This window comes from Staurois parvus, unplaced genomic scaffold (genome assembly GCF_062004578.1).
Source record: "Staurois parvus isolate SC_StPar_1 unplaced genomic scaffold, SC_StPar_1.0 ptg000151l, whole genome shotgun sequence".
In the NCBI taxonomy this organism is placed as follows: domain Eukaryota; kingdom Metazoa; phylum Chordata; class Amphibia; order Anura; family Ranidae; genus Staurois; species Staurois parvus.
In genome coordinates, this window is record NW_028317947.1 from 22,541,794 (window position 1) to 22,561,374 (window position 19,581).

General features: G+C 40.4%; 1 protein-coding gene across 1 annotated transcript in view; it reads right to left on the minus strand.

Moving 5' to 3' along the window:
• ASIC2 (acid sensing ion channel subunit 2) overlaps nucleotides 1–19,581 on the minus strand; it is a 655,219-nt gene that overhangs the window by 514,546 nt on the left and 121,092 nt on the right. The window lies entirely within an intron of this gene.

A 19,581-nucleotide genomic window follows, 5' to 3' on the forward strand; every position in this document is an offset into this window, starting at 1 on the left:
CAGGGCGCCAGTGGTGGGCCTGCCAATTCTGGTGTTCAATGGGAAATGCCAATTGAGCTCTATGGTACTGGGCATTGAGCACAGGGCCCCCTAGAGGACATTGGGCACTCAGGCCACCCTCATGAAGTCCGTTTCTGATTGTTTGGCCAAAGACATTCACACCAGTGGCCTGCTGGAGGTAATTTTGTAGGGCTCTGGCAATGCTCATCCTGCTCCTCCTTGCACAAAGGAGCAGATAAGATGGGTAGGGAAAAAAAATGTTAGTGGCCTCCACCTGTAAAGCGATTCCTGTTTTGGGGGTCATCTCATTGTTGTCCATCTAGTAAATCACTTTCATCTGCTTTGGTGCTAATGAAATTAAATAACCGCTTCTGCTACTTAACTTACCAGATCAATATCCCAGGAGTTTAATTGACTTGATGCTATACTCTTGATTAAAAAGTGTTCTTTTAATTTTTTTGAGCAGTGTATTTTTGGGTTGTAGAAGGAAAACTGGTAGGTTGCAAAATGTTTTAACTTCCCAGTTCATAATTTGCAATACATATTTTGGGAAAATAGTTATATTGCTTAAAGTGATTCTAAAGGCTTATTTAAAAATAAATAAACAAATGGGTCTATACTTACCTGCTGTGTGTAGTGGTTTTGCACAGAGCAGCCTGGATCCTCCTCTTCTAGGGTTCCTGGCTCTCCTGACCCCTCCCTCCTTTCGGGTGCCCCCACAGAAAGTAGCTTGCTATGGGGGCACCCGCTGCTCCATGTGTCCATTCACACAAGGAGCCACAGCTCGGCCTTGCCCCCTCTCTCTTCTTATTGGCTCACTGGCTGTGATTGACAGCAATGGGAGCCAATGGCTCCCGCTTCTGTCTCAGCCAATGAGAAAAGGGAGTCCCAGGATAGCCGAGACTCCAGTGCACATTGCTGGCCCTAGAGGGAGCTTACGTGAGTATTAAAGGGGGATGGGGGGAGCTGCTGCACAGAGAAGGTTTTTTACCTTCATGCATAAAATCTATGAAGGTAAAAACCTTGAGCCGTTACAACCAGTTTAAATTTATACAAAAAGGATATGTCCACACAATAAAATTGTAATTGTGCCAGTCTGACAGTAAATCTTACACAGGACTACAGAGATCAGCAGAAACCAATATAAATTCATAAATTTGTCCAGTCAGAGTAGAAAGATTTATACTTAGAACCAGGATTTCTCATTTATTTAAAGTGGACATATCAGCAGATTTACAAGTCTGCATTCTTGAGATTACTCTATATAAGGAAAAGCTGTGCCATTTATTATTAAAACATAGTCCTTGAGCCTTGGTCATGTGCTGTGCCTAAAAAAAAATAAAAATAAAAAAAATAAAAAATAAAAAATCTAGGAGGAGAAGGATATCATCAACTAGGAGGAAATATTTCCTCATTCTCCACTCCACAAGTGAACAAGCTATAAAACATTGTAACTCTGTAGCAAGTCAAGTCAAAAGGGAAAGAGTGCACCAGGGACTGATCTGTGTCCGACATGTGTGAACCCTGCCAAGAACTGCAAGGGCCCCTGGATTTACATGATGGTGTCAACTCTGACTCAGCATCCCAATCCAGAAAGTCAATGTTGACCCTGGATAATACCTGAACAAAAGTGATTCCATCCTTCTGGAAATAAAGGTGAAGTCATTGTCAAAGGGAGTAATGGATATCTCTGTGAGATGCAATAAGTAAGAATTACACTTGCATATTAATCAACATATATGCACTTAAATATGTAAACCCAACATTTCATATTCCTGATATATGCCTGCTGTACCATGTACTTGTATGAAAAAGTATCCTGTTCTCTTTGTATTGCTTCCTGTAAGTCCTGCTGATTTCCTATTAAATCTGACTGACCACGCTGTCCTCTCATGCCTAGTGTACAGTAGTTTCTTGGCTGAACTGAGAACTCAGCCTGCTCTGCTGCAATGATCAAACTCATACTGTCAGCCTCCCCTGCACAGCTATTCACTGGGAAGACCAGTGTAACGTTATCTCCCCTCCCCCAGCTCTCTGAGCTCCTTATGAAGCTGAGAACAGAGGGTATGTGATCACCTATAATAAAAATGTATATATTTTATTTTTTTAAAAAGGTATACATACATGTTTTACCTTTCATTAGTATTTTAAATGGAATAGGTTGTTTTACAAGGTGAGGGTTCACATACATTTTAAAAGTGGTTGTAAAGGCTCAAGGATTTTTTGTACCTTTAAAAAAAGGTATTGCCTTATTATACCTAATAAGGTGTAAATTTGACCAGCCTTACCTTTACATTTTAAATCTTTATCTCCCAAATTCCCCTTTACTGCCAGTTGTGAAAGTTTGGGTGTTAGCTCATTTCTACAGTTTATCGAATGGCAAACTTGATAGAACTGCTGTGAGGAGGCTGAGCTTTGATTGTTCGCCCTCCACATCACCCAGGAAAAAAAACATGGAGGGAAGCAGTGTAGAAGACCCCTAGAATGTCATATGCCAGAGTGGCCAGGTGAGCTCGTTTCTAGCACCTAGTGCAAGAAAACCAACATAAAAGCAAGTGAGCCATGTGATCTAGGATTCAAAAAGGCTTTAAGAGTTGTATATGTATATATACACATTGCAATTTGGGGTATAGTAATGCTTGAGGTGATTGTAGCCGTATTAGTGCATTTGCGACACAAACAATTGAGTACTGTCCGTGATACTTTTTTTATTTGCACTAACATACAATTTTGAGGACAAGCTTTCGGGGTATGTCCCCTTCTTCAAAGTCCAAGCAGTACTGCTTGGACTTTGAAGAAGGGGACATACCCCGAAAGCTTGTCCTCAAAATTGTATGTTAGTGCAAATAAAAGTATCACGGACAGTACTCAATTGTTTCTGGGGTATAGTAATGGAATACTTCTAAAATCTGCCTGGAGTTCAGCACTGCATGAACATGAGCATGGAAATATACTGACGTGGTGCAATGTTTGTAGATTTATACACAGTGTACAGTGTGTCTGTTCTGTATTTATGGTCAGCCTCAGAGTAGATTTCGCAGTGTGAATAATTGATAGAAACTTTATTTAAAATTACCAAACAAAATAAATGCTCATATTAAATTCAGTCACCTCTACATTATTAATAAATCATGTGCATTAACTCTGCGCTTTTTATTAAACTGCATCGCCGTCACTTCGAGTTTCGTAATTACCAGAAAAGTGAAATGGGCAGGAAGGATTGCGTCTACGTAGGGGTCAGGAACTTTGTGGAGGCGGAAGAAAAGGAAGTGGGGTGCTCAGATCTGTAGTATATCTTCAACTACATTAACAATGAATAGGTCCAAGCATCTGGGACTCTATCCCCCAACATCATGCATACAAAGATAAATGAACATGCATAATACGTAAGGCTTGGTCGAAAAATAACACTATGTTGGTGCGTTTAACCATTTCAAACTTCACCAGCTTGCAGGAATTAACTCTTTTATTACGTTTTATTTACATAGAAATAGGGAGAATTTTGAAAAAAATGCAATGTCCTGTAAAGTTTCGAAACACAACTTTTATGGCATTTGCCCAGCCTCAGATACTGTATTGAACTTAAATCATAAGGTATCATGTAAGTGGAAATTGTATACTGGGTAGCAACATGGTAAAGTCCAAAGTCAAAGTTTGCTTTGTGGACAGGAGTCTTTTATACAGGTAAGACAATAAGATTAGCAGCACTCCCTTTAAGAGACTGCTTCTAATCTCAGCTTGTTACCTGTATGAGAGACACCTGGTAGCCAGAAATCCTGCTGAATGATAGGGGATCAAATACTTATTTCCCTCAAACATGCAAATCAGTGCATCATTTGTTAGACATGCATTTCTTTTGAACTTTTGTTGCTATTCTGTCAGTGTTACAATACGCCTACCATTCGATTTTTAGACCAATCATTTCTTTGTGAGTGGGCAAACATTCAAAATCAGCAGGGGATCAAATACTTATTTCCTTCACTGTATATAAATGTGATTTAAAACTCATCAAGAGAAAAAAAAAACCCTTTCCCATGCCAACTGGTCACATAACAGGCTGCGTTCTCTAGTACTAAAGAGATCTGTCTAGAGCAACCTTTTTTTCAGTCAAGGCACCCTTTGAAATTGTGCACAGGGGACTCCGTTTTACACAGAATTGATACTGTAATGCTCATGGACCGCATTCATTATACCCTACTGGATAAGATGCACTTATATGATAAAAAATGGGAGTCATGGAGAGATTGTAGACACTTATTGCATGTTTAACAATATTCTCAGTAAAAGTTGCCTGACATGTACTGTTGACGGATGTATCTTTAACTTATCTTATTGTTCACGTATTTCATGCACTCGTAATTTACTCTTTTCCTTTTTTTTTTTTTTTTTTTTTTTTTTTTCTCTCTTTCTTAAGTTAATATACTTTTCTGTATTGTACATTTCAAAAGTGCCTTGTTTTCGTTGAAAATAACACTTGAAAGTGTGCTGTTGTTTTACAGTCTACTTATATTCAATAAAATCGTTTGTAAACAAAAAAAGAAATTGTGCACAGGTACCCCATTTTAAAGTGTCAAATAAACCAATCGTTTTACACTATGTAGCGGTATCCACACGTTGGACACCCAACATTAGAGAGGATATCGTTTATACACCTGGTACTGACCAGGGGCGGACTGACAACTCATGGGGCCCCCGGGCAATAGGGGAGCATGGGGCCCGTGTCCTTTCCCAAACTCAAAAAAGCCTATGAAAATGGTACCAGTAGGCATCTCATGGGGCCCCCTACTGACCCCGGGCCCTTGGGCAGTGCCCGAGTTTCCAAATGGTCAGTCCGCCCCTGGTACTGACTAGTATGCCAGTGTTTCTTCTTTCCCTCAGTTTCTCTCTCTAATGTGACCCCAGTACTGACAGACAAGGGTAAACAAGGATGGTCTCCTTAACCTATGATGTCATCACTTATTAGAATGACAGCAACTGGCTAGCATGGCCCTCAAGGTTGTAATGCTGCACAATTAAAATCTGTGACTTTGTGTAACAAAAAAATGCAGACGTGTCCAACATGCTGGCTTGCTGACAATTGTTTTACATTTTGTCAATGCACTCTTGCAGAATGCTGAAGGCACCCTTGCCGCAAAATGCTTGTCTATAGTGCCTGGCCAGGCTGGTCTAGTGGCAGTGATTTGGAAGAGCCCAACACTAGAGGTCTTGATGCTTCAATGAAGAACAGACACAAGACTAGTCAACTGTAATAGTGGAGAGCAAAAGAATGAAAATACATACTGTAGACTGGGAGTGTGGGCAGTGTAGGTAGCAGGGTTTTTCTTTTTTATCAAAAAGATGAGCTTTAAGAAGATTTATCCCCCTTTCCTGACCAGGCCATTTTTTTTGCGATACGGTGCTGCGTTAATTTAACTGACAATTACGCAGGCATGCAACGCTGTACATAAATGAAATGTATGTAATTTTTTCCCCACAAATAGAGTTTTCAGTGGTATTTGATCACCTTGGCATTTTTTTGCACTATAAACAAAAAAAAGACGGACAATTTTGAAACAAAAAAAAAAAACAATATTTTTGACTTTTTGAGATAAAACATTCAATAAAAATAATTTAAAAATCATATTTCTTCATAAATTTTAGGCCAAAATGTCTTCTGCGACGTCTTTTGCTAGAAAAATCCCAATAATTGTATATTAACTGATTCATATAAAAAGTTATACCAGCTACAAATGGCGATATACAGGGGCGGACTGACAACTCATGGGGCTCACGGGCAATAAGGGATCATGGGGCCCCTGTGTCCTCGCCCACACTCAAAAGCACACCCAAAAAAGCCTATTAAAAAAAAAAAGTACCAGGGGCATTTCATGGGACCCCCTGCTGACCAGGGGCCCTCGGGCAGTGCCCAAGTGCTCGAATGGTCAGTCTGCCCCTGGTGATATATATAAACTGGAATTTTAATTTTTTTTATACTAGTAATGGCAGCAATCAGCGACTTGTAGCGGGACTGCGGCGGGCATTCTGACACTGGGGGGAGAACTGACTGCCACTGACATCCCCAGTGACACGAATACAGTGATCAGTGCTAAAAAAAAGCACCGACACTGTACTAATGACACTGGGCAGGAAGGGGTTAACATCTGGGCGATCAAAGGGTTAACTGTTTGTTGTGTATGTTTTACTATGAGTGCTGTTTTACTTGGGAGACATGCTGCTTTGTATCTTTCTGCACAGCAGAGATACAAAGCAGCATGTCCATGCTGACAGGAGAGGGACCTGTGGTTTTGTTTTTTTTTGTTTTTTTTTTTTTACACACACAGATCTCTCCCGTCAGCTTGGCTAACGATCACTGAGTGCCACATTGGAATCACCAGCAAGGACCCGGTGATTGACATCCCCAGCTGCCAATAGCGCGCCCCCTACCCAGAAATGGAAATCACGTATATATACACACACGTAATTTTGCGCAGCCATTATGCCCTGTAGCAATACTTCTGCTATAGGGCAGATGGCAAGTGATTAAGTCAGCTTTGCAGGGTCAAAAATTAGCATGTAGGTGATATTTTCACAGGTTTGTTGTAGTTAACATTTATAATTACCTTGGGTTGTCTTTCAGCCTGATATACTGCATATAGAGAACAGATCCACTAGAATGTGCATCCATTACTCTAAATTAAGCATTTTTCCTTCCTTGAAAGGATTGGAGTGACATACAGGAAACAAATCTATGTTACGGCTTCAAAAGCCAGTAGTATTAGAAAAAGAATGTAACTCAAACAACAAACATAAAATTAAGAGAAGCATGGAAGAAAAATTAATGAGAACAGTACATCTTTACCAGTTGCACTACTTCAGAACTAGTATGAAAGGAATGCATTCTCACAAGCTGTTCTTGCAACTTCCAGGGAAAATCAATCACCGAGTCAGCAGTTAAAAACAAAAAAAAAAAAAGCGAGGCTGAGCCCAGAATACAAACAAATATTTTTGCATTAGTGTCCCTTTGACATCTTTCAGTACAACATCAGGCAGAATCACATATTAGCTCAAACAGCTTACAAATCTTTAGAATGCAATTTTCATTGTAATGTTGCAATGTTTTCATAACTCTACCTTGAAGCGATTTGGATAGTTTATTCTACAAAAATAATTAACAAGTTGCGAGATTCCTGGCACTATAATATACGGCATCAAATGGCTAACCCACAACTCAGTTCTATTTGATAAATATTTCAAGCCCCCACATTGTATTATTTTATGATAAAGCCGTCTAACTGCAGGCTCATGTGTGGAGCTGCAGTTATGTGAACAGAACAGGCAATCTTGCCTGTCTCCGTGTCCAAAGTGCTTCTATTATCATCTTTGAGTAAATTAACCCTGTGCAGACATATAAGAAACTGGTTTTTCTTGAGATACAGTAACTGGCCCAATAGAGGATCAGTCTGTCCAGCTACAGTGACGTTTATGCTAAAAAAGGAACTCTTCTAGCAATAAAGGATAATTAAGTTACAGTGGAGAAAATAGTTATTTGATCTCCTGCAGATTTTGTAAGTTTTCCCACTTACAAAGAAATGAATGGTATATCATTTTTATCATAGATGTGTTTTAAAATGATAGAGACAGAATATCAACCAACAATCCAGAGAAAAAACATGATACAAATTGAGTTGCAGTTCAGTGATTATTTATTTGAGGTACTTATATAGCGCCATCAAATTACGCAGCGCTTTACATATATATAGTACATTCACATCAGTCCCTAACCCTCAAGGGGTGTACAATCGAAGGTCCCTAACTTACATTCATACATACACATACTAGGGCCAATTTAGACAGGATCCAATTAACCTCCCAGCATGTCTTTGGAGTGTGGGAGGAAACCGGAGTACCCGGAGGAAACCCATGTAGTCACAGGGAGAACATGCAAACTCCAGGCAGGTGGTGCCATGGCTGGGATTTGAACCAACAACCCTAGTACTGCCAGGCAGAAGTGCTAACCATTTAGCCACTGTGCTGCCCCAGTAAAGTAAGTATTTGATCCCCTACCAACCAACAATAATTCTGGTTCCCACAGACTGGCTATGTGCTCATGTGGTACACAGATTAGTCCTGTCAATTTAAGAAGATCCTCCTAACAACAACTTGTTATGTGTATAAAAGACGCCTGTCCACAGAATCTCTTTCTTCCATTCAATGCTCACCACCATGGGCAAGACCAAAGAGCTGTCAAAAGAAAGTCAGGGACAAGATTGTAGACCTGCACAAGGCTGAAATGGGCTACAAGACCATCAGCAAGAAACTTGGTGAAAACGACAACTTTTGGAGTAATTGCAAAATCTCTTTCTTCCCCACCATCATGTGCAAGACCAAAGAGCGGTCAAAGGATGTCATGGACAAGTTTGTAGACCTGCAAAGGGCTGGAATGGGCTGCAAGACCATCAGCAAGAAGCTTGGTGAGGAGACAACTGGAGTGATTATTTGCAAATGCAAGAAATACAAAATAACCATAAATTGCCCTCGGTCTGGAGTTCCACGCAAGATTTCACCTCATGGGGTAAGGATGATTGTGAGAAAAGTGAGGGATCAGCCCAGAACTACACGGAAGGAGCTTGTTAATGATCTCAAGGAAGTTGGGACCACAGTCAACAAAAAAAAAAAAAAAACATTGGTAACACAATACTCCGCCATGGACTGAAATCCTGCAAGGTCCCCCTCCTCAAGAAGGCACATGTACAGGCCTGTCTGAAGTTTGCCAATGAACATCTAAATGATTCAGAGAAGGATTGGGAGAAAGTGTTGTGGTCAGATGAGACCAAAATTGAGCTCTTTGGCAATAACTCGACTCGTCGTGTTTGGAGGAAGAAAAATGCTGACTATGACCCTAAGAATACCATCCCTACAGTCAAGTACGGAGGTAGAAACATTATACTTTGGGCTGTTTCTTTGCTAAAGGTACAGGCCGACTTTGCCGCATTGATGGACCAATGGACGGGGCCATGTATTGTAAAATCTTGGATGAGAACCTTCCCTTCTTCCCAGAACACTGAAGATGACAATGACCATGACAATGACCCAAAACATACCACCAAGTCAACAAAGGAGTGCTTCAAAAAGAAGCACATTAAGGTCATGGAGTGGCCTAGCAAGTCTCCACACCTTAATCCGATACAAAAAAAAAAAAAAATGTATGGAGGGAGCTGAAACTTCGAGTTGCCAAGTGAAAGCCAAGAAACCTTAAGGATTTAGGGAAGATCTGTAAAAAAGAGTGGACCAAAATCCCTCCTGAGAGTGTGAAAACCTGGCAACCAACTACAAGAAACGTCTTACCTCTGTGCTTGCCAATAAGGGTTTCTGCATCAAGTACAAAGTCATGTTTTGCTTGGGGATCAAATACTTATTTTACTCATTGAACTGCAACTCAAATTTATAACATTTGTATCATGTGTTTTTTCTGGATTTTTTGTTGATATTCTGTGTCTATAATTTAAAATACACCTATGATAAAAATTACAGACACTTAATTTCTTTTAAGAGGGAAAACTTACCAAATCTGCAGGGGATCAAATCAATTATTTTCCCCACTGTAGATACATCTGCATCGCAGAAACCAAATAGCTCCATTGTGCAATATTCTGTCACATGTCCTCTAGAAAGATGAACTGAATTACCATTAGTATGGAGTAGCCTAAAACAAAGAAATTCTTGTACATAACTTTTTATGTTCGGACGTGGCACTCCAGCCTTCCACATCATCTCAAACTGGTTTCTTAAAACAGGACAAGAAGTTCACTGTACTCCAATGGCCTCCACAGTCATCAGATCTCAATCCAATAGAGCACTTTTGAGAAGTGATGGAACGGAAGATTCGCATCAATGGATGTGCAGCTGACAAATCTGCAGCAACTGCGTGATGCCATCATGTCAATATGGACCACAATGTCTGAGGAATGTTTCCAACACCTTGTTGAATCTATGCCACGAAGAATTAAGACAGTTCTGAAGGCAAAAGGGGGTCCAAAACGGTACTAACAAGGTGTACATAATAAAGTGGCTGGTGAGTGTATATACACATAAAAAGCATGTACAGTCAGGTCCATAAATATTGGGACATCGACACAATTCTAACATTTTTGGCTCTATACACCACCACAATGGATTTGAAATGAAACAAACAAAATGTGCTTTAACTGCAGACTGTCAGCTTTAATTGGAGGGTATTTACATCCAAATCAGGTGAACGGTGTAGGAATTACAACAGTTTGCATATGTGCCTCCCACTTGTTAAGGGACCAAAAGTAATGGGACAGAATAATAATCATAAATCAAACTTTCACTTTTTAATACTTGGTTGCAAATTCTTTGCAGTCAATTACAGCCTGAAGTCTGGAACGCATAGACATCACCAGACGCTGGGTTTCATCCCTGGTGATGCTCTGCCAGGCCTCTACTGCAACTGTCTTCAGTTCCTGCTTGTTCTTGGGGCATTTTCCCTTCAGTTTTGTCTTCAGCAAGTGAAATGCATGCTCAATCGGATTCAGGTCAGGTGATTGACTTGGCCATTGCATAACATTCCACTTCTTTCCCTTAAAAAACTCTTTGGTTGCTTTTGCAGTATGCTTTGGGTCATTGTCCATCTGCACTGTGAAGCGGCATCCAATGAGTTCTGAAGCATTTGGCTGAATATGAGCAGAAAATATTGTCCGAAACACTTCAGAATTCATCCTGCTGCTTTTGTCAGCAGTCACATCAATAAATACAAGAGAACCAGTTCCATTGGCAGCCATACATGCCCACGCCATGACACTACCACCACCATGCTTCACTGATGAGGTGGTATGCTTAGGATCATGAGCAGTTCCTTTCCTTCTCCATACTCTTCTCTTCCCATCACTCTGGTACAAGTTGATCTCGGTCTCATCTGTCCATAGGATGTTGTTCCAGAACTGTGAAGGCTTTTTTAGATGTCGTTTGGCAAACTCTAATCTGGCCTTCCTGTTTTTGAGGCTCACCAATGGTTTCCATCTTGTGGTGAACCCTCTGTATTCACTCTGGTGAAGTCTTCTCTTGATTGGTGACTTTGACACACATACACCTACCTCCTGGAGAGTGTTCTTGATCTGGCCAATTGTTGTGAAGGGTGTTTTCTTCACCAGGGAAAGAATTCTTTGGTCATCCACCACAGTTGTTTTCCGTGGTCTTCCGGGTCTTTTGGTGTTGCTGAGCTCACCGCTGCGTTCCTTCTTTTTAAGAATGTTCCAAACAGTTGTTTTGGCCACGCCTAATGTCTTTGCTATCTCTCTGATGGGTTTGTTTTGTTTTTTCAGCCTAATGATGGCTTGCTTCACTGATAGTGACAGCTCTTTGGATCTCATCTTGAGAGTTGACAGCAACAGATTCCAAATGCAAATAACACACTTGAAATGAACTCTGGACCTTTTATCTGCTCATTGTAATTGGAATAATGAGGGAATAACACACACCTGGCCGTGGAACAGCTGAGAAGCCAATTGTCCCATTACTTTTGGTCCCTTAACAAGTGGGAGGCACATATGGAAACCGTTCACCTGATTGGGATGTAAATACCCTCAAATTAAAGCTGACAGTCTGCAGTTAAAGCACATCTTGTTTGTTTCATTCCAAATCCATTGTGGTGGTGTATAGAGCCAAAAATGTTAGAATTGTGTCGATGTCCCAATATTTATGGACCTGACTGTATATGCTGCACAATAACAAAGAATAAGTTCACCTTTTAACAAAAAGCCAAATGCAATTTTTTGCAGGTTAAAACAATGCACATTTATTCTTTTTTGTTGCAGGAGCCTGGAAAGCACTGCACCAGCAATCATCAGCTAAAAAACTCCTCTAGAAACCCACTAGTTCTGGGGGTTTTTTCCAGTCAAAAAACATTCCTGCCAAAAAACTTTGATTACAGTCTATGTGTGCATGGACACATAGGAGAAAATGCTGGGGAGTTTACTGGCTGTAGAAAAAAAAACCCCAAAAGCCAAAAACAGCTGCTTTAAAAACATGGAGTGTGCAGGAGGACTTATCCATAACTACACAAAGTTCTAATACAATGATGGCTTGACACAGTTGATACAATTTACATAGGATGGAAGGTACTCATGAATCAACAGAATGTTTGCATAACTCAGTAAGATATTTTGATGACAAAATTAATAAAAGAGAATAATAACTCCGGCTGCAGTAACCACACCATGAATTATGTACATACTAAAAATATGCAATAACATTTATATTGTTCTTTACAATGCTGTAGGTGGAGAGTTGGAGGGTCATTTTAATCATTCTCTTAGGATATGAATAAAAATAAATGAATTATTATTATTGAATTCAGGTAGTGCAGTGTAAACTATTGGTGCTGCATAATAATTATAAACTACTGTACTAATAATAAACAAATAGCATCCTGCCAGATTCTACTATCTACAAAGTTACAAATATAATTCATATAAATTAAATTTTCCCCCTTATTATGATGTATTACTCAGTTGTCCAGATCTCCAATTACTTATGATCTAAGCAGTAGCTAAATGCTTTGTTCAGATTTACCGAATACTCCCAGACGGATGGCCTTGCACCTAATCTAGCACCCCACGGGTACATTGTCAATGTAATATTATTATAAGCAAACAGATGCAAACCTTCTTGTAGCAAAATAAATATTTGTGACTCTGCTGAGTACTTCTATCCAATAAACACATCTGCTATTCCTTCTAAAGTAAAATACAGCAGCTGAAAAGAGCTCAGCTGGAGTGTTGCTTATGTTTGTAATGGTTGCACCCACTCAAATACACGCTTGCAAGAAGGGATGTTGACCAATAGGGATGAGTTTCAGATTCACTGTGACCCTGGTTTTATAGCAAATCCTATTGGTTCAATATGGAGACCCAGTGAATTCTGTTTGGTTCTGGCCAGCTCAATGGGTTGCTTTAAAAAAGGCCTGGATTCTTTCCTAGATAGACAGAATATAACTGGATACTAACATTTATTGGTAAAGTTGATCCAGGGAATATCTGATTGCCTCTCGGGGGATCAGGAAGGAATTTCTTCCTTTTTTTAAATTTTTTTTTAATGGTTGAACTAGATGGACTTGTCTTTTTTTCAGCCAGATTAACGAAGTAACTATGAGTTCTTCCCTAGGGGTTTTTTTAACCCATATTTTCAATGGCCTTTGTTCCATGGCATCAAGCTTAGAAAGATCAATAATGGGAGCTCTATTGAAAGGTCAGCTACCCCACACTATAAAAAGAGGGGCTCTTTAGTCCATTATTGGTCACCTTAGTGTCAGTGTGTTAGATTTGTTTTGTTTTTTTGTTTAAGGAAAGCTAACAAACCACATGGGGTCAGTTAGGTAACTGCTTTATTTGTTACTTGTTTTCCCTTCACCCCATGTTCACAGTTAAATTTATAGTAATTAATAAGAAGGTTATCGGGGATACTGTGTGTGTCAGCAACATGTTTGATTGCTAGCTCTTGGGCATTGGGACCTCTTTTCTCCCTTTCAGCTTCTGTCCTGTCTCATATACCCTTTGAAGGAGCCCTATTGAACAAACCAGGAGGTTCAGGTTCATTACACTAGTATAGTCTCTCTTGCTCACACAAACTGCTGTATGTGTACCCTTCTTTTGTATGCCCTCACATGGGATAGAGACTTGGGTGGACACATGACCTAAGGGGACTGAAACTCAATGTGGACCAACACAGTCAAAAGTTCTGTCCAAGCCAAGTATTGGCAGTGGAGGTGAACTACAAGATTGGTTCCTACACCCTTCCAGAATTTCCCGTGTGATCCTTACTCACTCCACTTTGTGCTTCAGAGGTTGTCAACAAAAGGCTTATTTAGAAACATTTGGTTGGATTGTCTGAAAGTGAAAACATTTTACATCCCGGTCTATCAAATGATCTACAGGGTTAGATACGTCATTTCATAAAGATCCCTATGAAACCCTTCTAAACAAACGACCTGAGGAAAGCATTAACACCCAACTCGAACAAGTCTCCCACATTTTCAGAGCGGCAAAAAGGGTAATCCTTCGTGAATAATGGAATACCCAGATGCCCCCTTTGGTGGAGGCTTTGAGTCTCTCAGGTCTTTGATAAATAATCACTAGACAAAACAATTAAGATGGCGAAATTTCAGAAGGTATGGAGAACTATGGACCGAGTTTTGATTTACAATCCACTTTTGCCCCTCTTTATCTTCTCTTCTCTCCTCAACCCCCATCCTCTTCTGGGTGTGGGGAAGACTTGGTGTGCCACCCTTTTCTTTTCCATCCTCCCTCACAAAGCCCTACCCTATCTTTCCCTAAAATTAGTGGCAAGAACCTCTTAGTCTGATTACTTCTTCCCTTTAAAAACATTCCATATCTGTAAATCTTACAGTATAAAATGTACTGTTTACAAGACAATATTTCTCTGTTCTCCACTACGGTTGAACATATTATGTACATATTTAGATTTTGCTAAAAACATTCTCTTTTGAAAAACCCAAATAAAAAATTTTTTTTTTAGCAACACATGCCTGCACAGACCACCAATGCCTTCTGGTTGGGTAAACATGGCCCTCTGTACAAGTGGATGGATGCCTTCATTACTATCAGCCAGTTCTGACTAAAAGAAAATGGATACAAGCCTTTGAGACCTTAGAACCATAGTGGCTAGGATATGTACTGGGTATAGGCCTTTCTGCTAGTCAAAGTGGTGTTAAACGCAAAACCAAAAAGATAATATACTGCAGCTTACCAATCATTAGATGTGGTGGTTGCATTAGTTTTTCTTTTTTAGGTCCCCCCACCCCCCCTTTTTGTCTTCATGTGGTGATTTGGCAACTAACACACCTCCTTTATTAGCGTGCCCCACTCTGGATGAATGAGCACTGGGAACACAGCAGACAAGAGCATTGACAGTCTTGGGGTGACAGAAGTGTTCTATTAACTAGCAGATTTATATACACTTACAAATTGAAGCCAAACTCCAGCTAACACTTTACAATCAGTTACAGCAATTGTTTTTTTTTCCCTTTTAGAATAAGTGCCTGGTCATACCAGTGTGATTTGGGAATTGAAATTACACCTGAAATCACTCTAATGAATGTCAATGTCTTAACATGTGTGATTTGCTGCAGTGCTTTTTCTAAATAGTTCTTGCATTACTTTTTCTGCAGTTTTGTTGTGATTTCACATGCATAGAAATTGCAAGAAATCTTTGAAAATCTTCACAAGTAGCAATACAGTCTTCAGAAATCGCACCTGAAATCTCACACAAATCGTAGCGATGTCACTAGTGACTAAAGGTTTTACATGAATAAAGGCTGATGATTGTAAGCACCCCTGTAAGTAGTAGATGGTCTGTCTCATCTACGTAAACTAATACTTTCTGCTAGAGAGCTTTTTCTTTTGAAAGAAAAAAAAACAAAAAAAAAAAACAGACTTACTGACTAGATCACTAGATGACAAATAGAAAAAAAAAAAAAAAAAAAAAAACTTAAAAAGAAAACTAATGTAGCCCTCACATCTAAGGATTTGTATGCTGCTAAAGAATATGTTTTTGGGTTTAATACTGCTTTAAAAGCCTGATCACACTTTTCCGTTATCCAGCAGTAGAACACATGCAACATATTACATAAATAAGAATTTTACGGTTAAAATTCGAGTCTTTCCTATGTTGCTAATGCAGATCAATGCACTGCAGCAGATTTGCATGTCTGTCTAAACTTGTCTGGCTTGGAAACCGAGCCTGTCTGTATCTGCCAACTAGCTTTCAAAGACCAGCCACAGGACCTGCTGTTCACCTTTATTCAGATGTTTAGAAAACATTGTTAGCAGTTTTTGTATCAGAGTTCCAACTGTGGCTGATTATTGAACCAGCTGAATATATAAATTATTTCCAGCCACTGTCTTTATAACGTATTAAATGTAGTCTGAGTTTCTGAATTCTGTTCTTTTTATTTCAAACAGCAGGCCAGCAGTAAGGGCATGAGAACATTATATTTGCCAATCAGTATTAAAACAAATTACAGGAAACTAACAGAACAAAATGCCCACTATATCAATATGTTGTTTGAAAAACGATGCAATGTCAGCCTTTGCAGCAAAGAGAAAAATAAATACATTGTACGTATTGTAGGTTAAATCGGCAATGTGTCACTAACGTTTTGCTTGTCATTTTGTTCCCTAAAAGCTAATTAATGCAATAAGCATTGTAACCCACTAAATACTAGACAACATTCATACCGGTTTAAAAAAAACTCACGTGACCATGATGAAACGCGTCAGTGTGGTATTAGGCGATGTGGGAGTCTGAGCCGTAAAGGGGACACTGTACCTCTATATGCCAACATACTTTTATGGTGGCGCACTACTCTTTTAGAGCATTCTACTTGTGAGTGTGCTTTGTTTTTTTTTGCTTTAGCTACTTGCCAACCGCAGATATCCAAATGATGGCTACACTGCGGCCGGCCAGTTCTGGGAGGGCGTCATAAGTAATTATAGGTCACTTGTCATGTCTGGATGCACATTAAAGCGGAGCTCCACCCAAAATGGGATGTTCTGCTTTAAGGACTGCTCCCCCGCTCCCCATTAAGAATTGGCACCTTTGGGGGCGGGGGGGAGTGGGTACCCAAATCTGACAGGTACCCGCTCCCACTTCCGGTCCGATCACCTAGGCGATCGGAAGGTGTCCTCCCTCCCTGTAGTCTTTTGGGACACGTGACAGGTCCCAGAAGACTACAGGACCATTTATGAAGTGCAGCGCTACTCGCGCATGTGCAGTGGGTACCCGGCTGTGAAGCCGCAAGCAGTCACTGCCAGGTGCCCACACTAAAGATGCCGGCCTCCTGGAATACAGGACGGCCGGTGAGGCGGACTACGGGGGGGGGGGGGGACACCGCGGGACCGAGGGACAGGCAAGTGGCTGTTTTTTTAAAAGTCAGCAGCTACAGTTTTTGTAGTTGCTGACTTATATTTTTTGACAGGGTGAGTGGAATTCCGCTTTAATGCATGAGCTGCGACATGCACTGTTGGTGATATGGAGTGAATATTGTGTCGTGTGACACTTTACTTTCTAACATTTACGGTTCACAGACAATTGGGCAAAAGGTGTCAGAGGAAGTACACACAAACAATGTGGAGGGGTGCTAGAGAAGTTAGTGTGGACAGTGGATGGGTAGAGGGTTGGAGGAAGGGGACCAAAGAAGCTGGACAGTGATCAGAAAGTTGACAGAGAAGCTTATATGGACAATGGAGGGAGAGGAGCCAGAAGGGTTTGTGTCAATAATGGAGGAAGAGGTAGAAAAAAAAGTTAGTGTGGACAACAGAGGGGAAAGGTCACAAAAACATTGGTGTAGATAATTGTGGAGAGCTACAAAAAAGTTAGTTAGGACCATTGGGGGAGTGTTACTAGAGATGTTTAGACAACTAGGGTACCTCTACTGGGAGAATCTAGTGTGGACAACAGGGGAAGAGGTACCAGAGAAGATAGAGTGGACTGTGGGAGGAGATGTGAAAAAAGGAGATGGTGGACAATGCTGCAGAGTATGGACAATGGAAGGTGAGGTGTCAGACAAAAGTTGGAATGTGGAAAATTAAAGAAAAGTACCAGAAAGGACTAGCATGGACAATTTGGGGAGGGATACTAGTAATGTTAGTGTGGACAATTGGGGAACAATTGGTAGAAAAGTTAGCATGCACAATTGGGGCAGAGGTATTGGAGACGAAGGTGATCTTTCACTAGTCACAAGTACTGTGCAAAAATTGTTAGGTACTTGTGGAAAAAAAATGCTGTAAAGTAGGGATGCTTTCAAAAATATTTTTTTCCCCATTTAACAACCCACATTGTGTATAAACACAGAAAAATAATTCAAATCAATATTTGGTGTGTTCACCATTTGCCTGTAAAACAGCATCAATTTTCCCAGGTACACGCACACATTTTTTCAAGGACTTGGCAGGTACATTGTTGTAAGCGTCTAGAACTAACCACAGTGCTTATGTGGATTTAGGCTGTCTCATTTTTTTTCTGTTTCCTCATGTAGTATCAAACAGATTCGATTTTGAGATTAGGGCTCTGTGGGGACAATACCATCTCACGACTCTCTGCTCTTCTTTTCACTACAGATAGATCATTATGATTTTGGTTGTTTGAGGACATGTTCTGCTGAAGAATTTTGGTGCTACCCCTGAAGGAGCCACTTGGTAATTTTGGGTTTACTGTTCTGAGCCTCAACTCCAAAGAACAACCTCATCCCCTCTGGACACATTTGGCTGAATGTAAAATCACTGCAAGCACATATAAAGACACCAATATAAAATACCTTTTGCCTGGCAGTGGGTTGTTACCAGAAAAATGGGCACACTTAAAATAAAATGCACTTCATCTATTGATACAATTGATATTGTAAGTAGAACATAGTGAGCACAGCGGATACATTTGAACACGGTGTGCTAGATAAAGTAATAACTATGCCAAAGTAACTAAGATCTCTTTTTATACCACCAACTGAAATCAATACGGATACTGGTTAATAAGCAATAAATAAAAGAAAATGTTAAGTGCAGTAGGAGTTATATTACTACAACTCGGGTTTAGAGAGCACTCTAAGCGATTGGCTGGGGTATGGTGCAGCATCTCCTAAGAGGTACCTCTGTAGCTGACTGAAGGAACAAAAGCCTTTGGATAGTAACTGAAAATGGCAGTTGCTAGTCTTGACTCTTCAGACAGCTAAACGTTGGGGCCCGGTAACCGCTGACATGTTTTAAGGTAGTCAACATGGCCTGAAGGCAATACTATGGCTATAGAGTAGTTGGTTAGGTAGTTCATAAGGATCAGTCTCTAATGATGGTAGCAAGTAGTGACCACAAGGCCGTCTTACTAGACCCAGTAAAAAGGCAGCAGTGGTCCCACACATCATAGGGCTTTCCTGTGGCACAGTCTCTCTCTCTGCCTTCTCATAGGAATGCAAAGCACCGCAGCTTGTCTCCTTTTTCTTTTACACCACCCTGCCTCCTCCTCCACTCAGGAGGAGGGAGAATGGGATTGGTCCACACACATAGTCCATTCTATACTCCCATTGGCTGAGGGGGGGGGGGGGGGGTTGTGTTTAAAGGATAAGTATCTGCCTGTAGTTTTAGTATTCAGGTACCAATAATTCTGATCAAATCTCCAACTCCATGCAGCCCCACACCTGCAAGAATCCTCCACCATGCTTTTTTTTTGCCTGCAGACAATCTATGTATCATTCCAGGGCACCTGTCGCCATGTTTCTACACATCAGATCATGTTTCCGTGCATAGCCAAGTTGTTTGGCTTTGCTTCCACGCTAGAGCTATGGATTTTTACTCCCAGTCAAACTATGAGAAATGAAGACAGCATGCAGAAGGAAGTAAAGAAGTTTGGGTTTAATGATGACCTGAAAACCTGCATCTTAGAAATTGTATGGGAGTTATATTTTTCAAAACCACCCTCATATGGTAGGTAAATTAGAGCTATATAAATAGCATGTTCAGAAGTCAGATTGTATGCTTTATATAGTCTGAACAGAGTCTGATGCCTGTCAAACTGTAA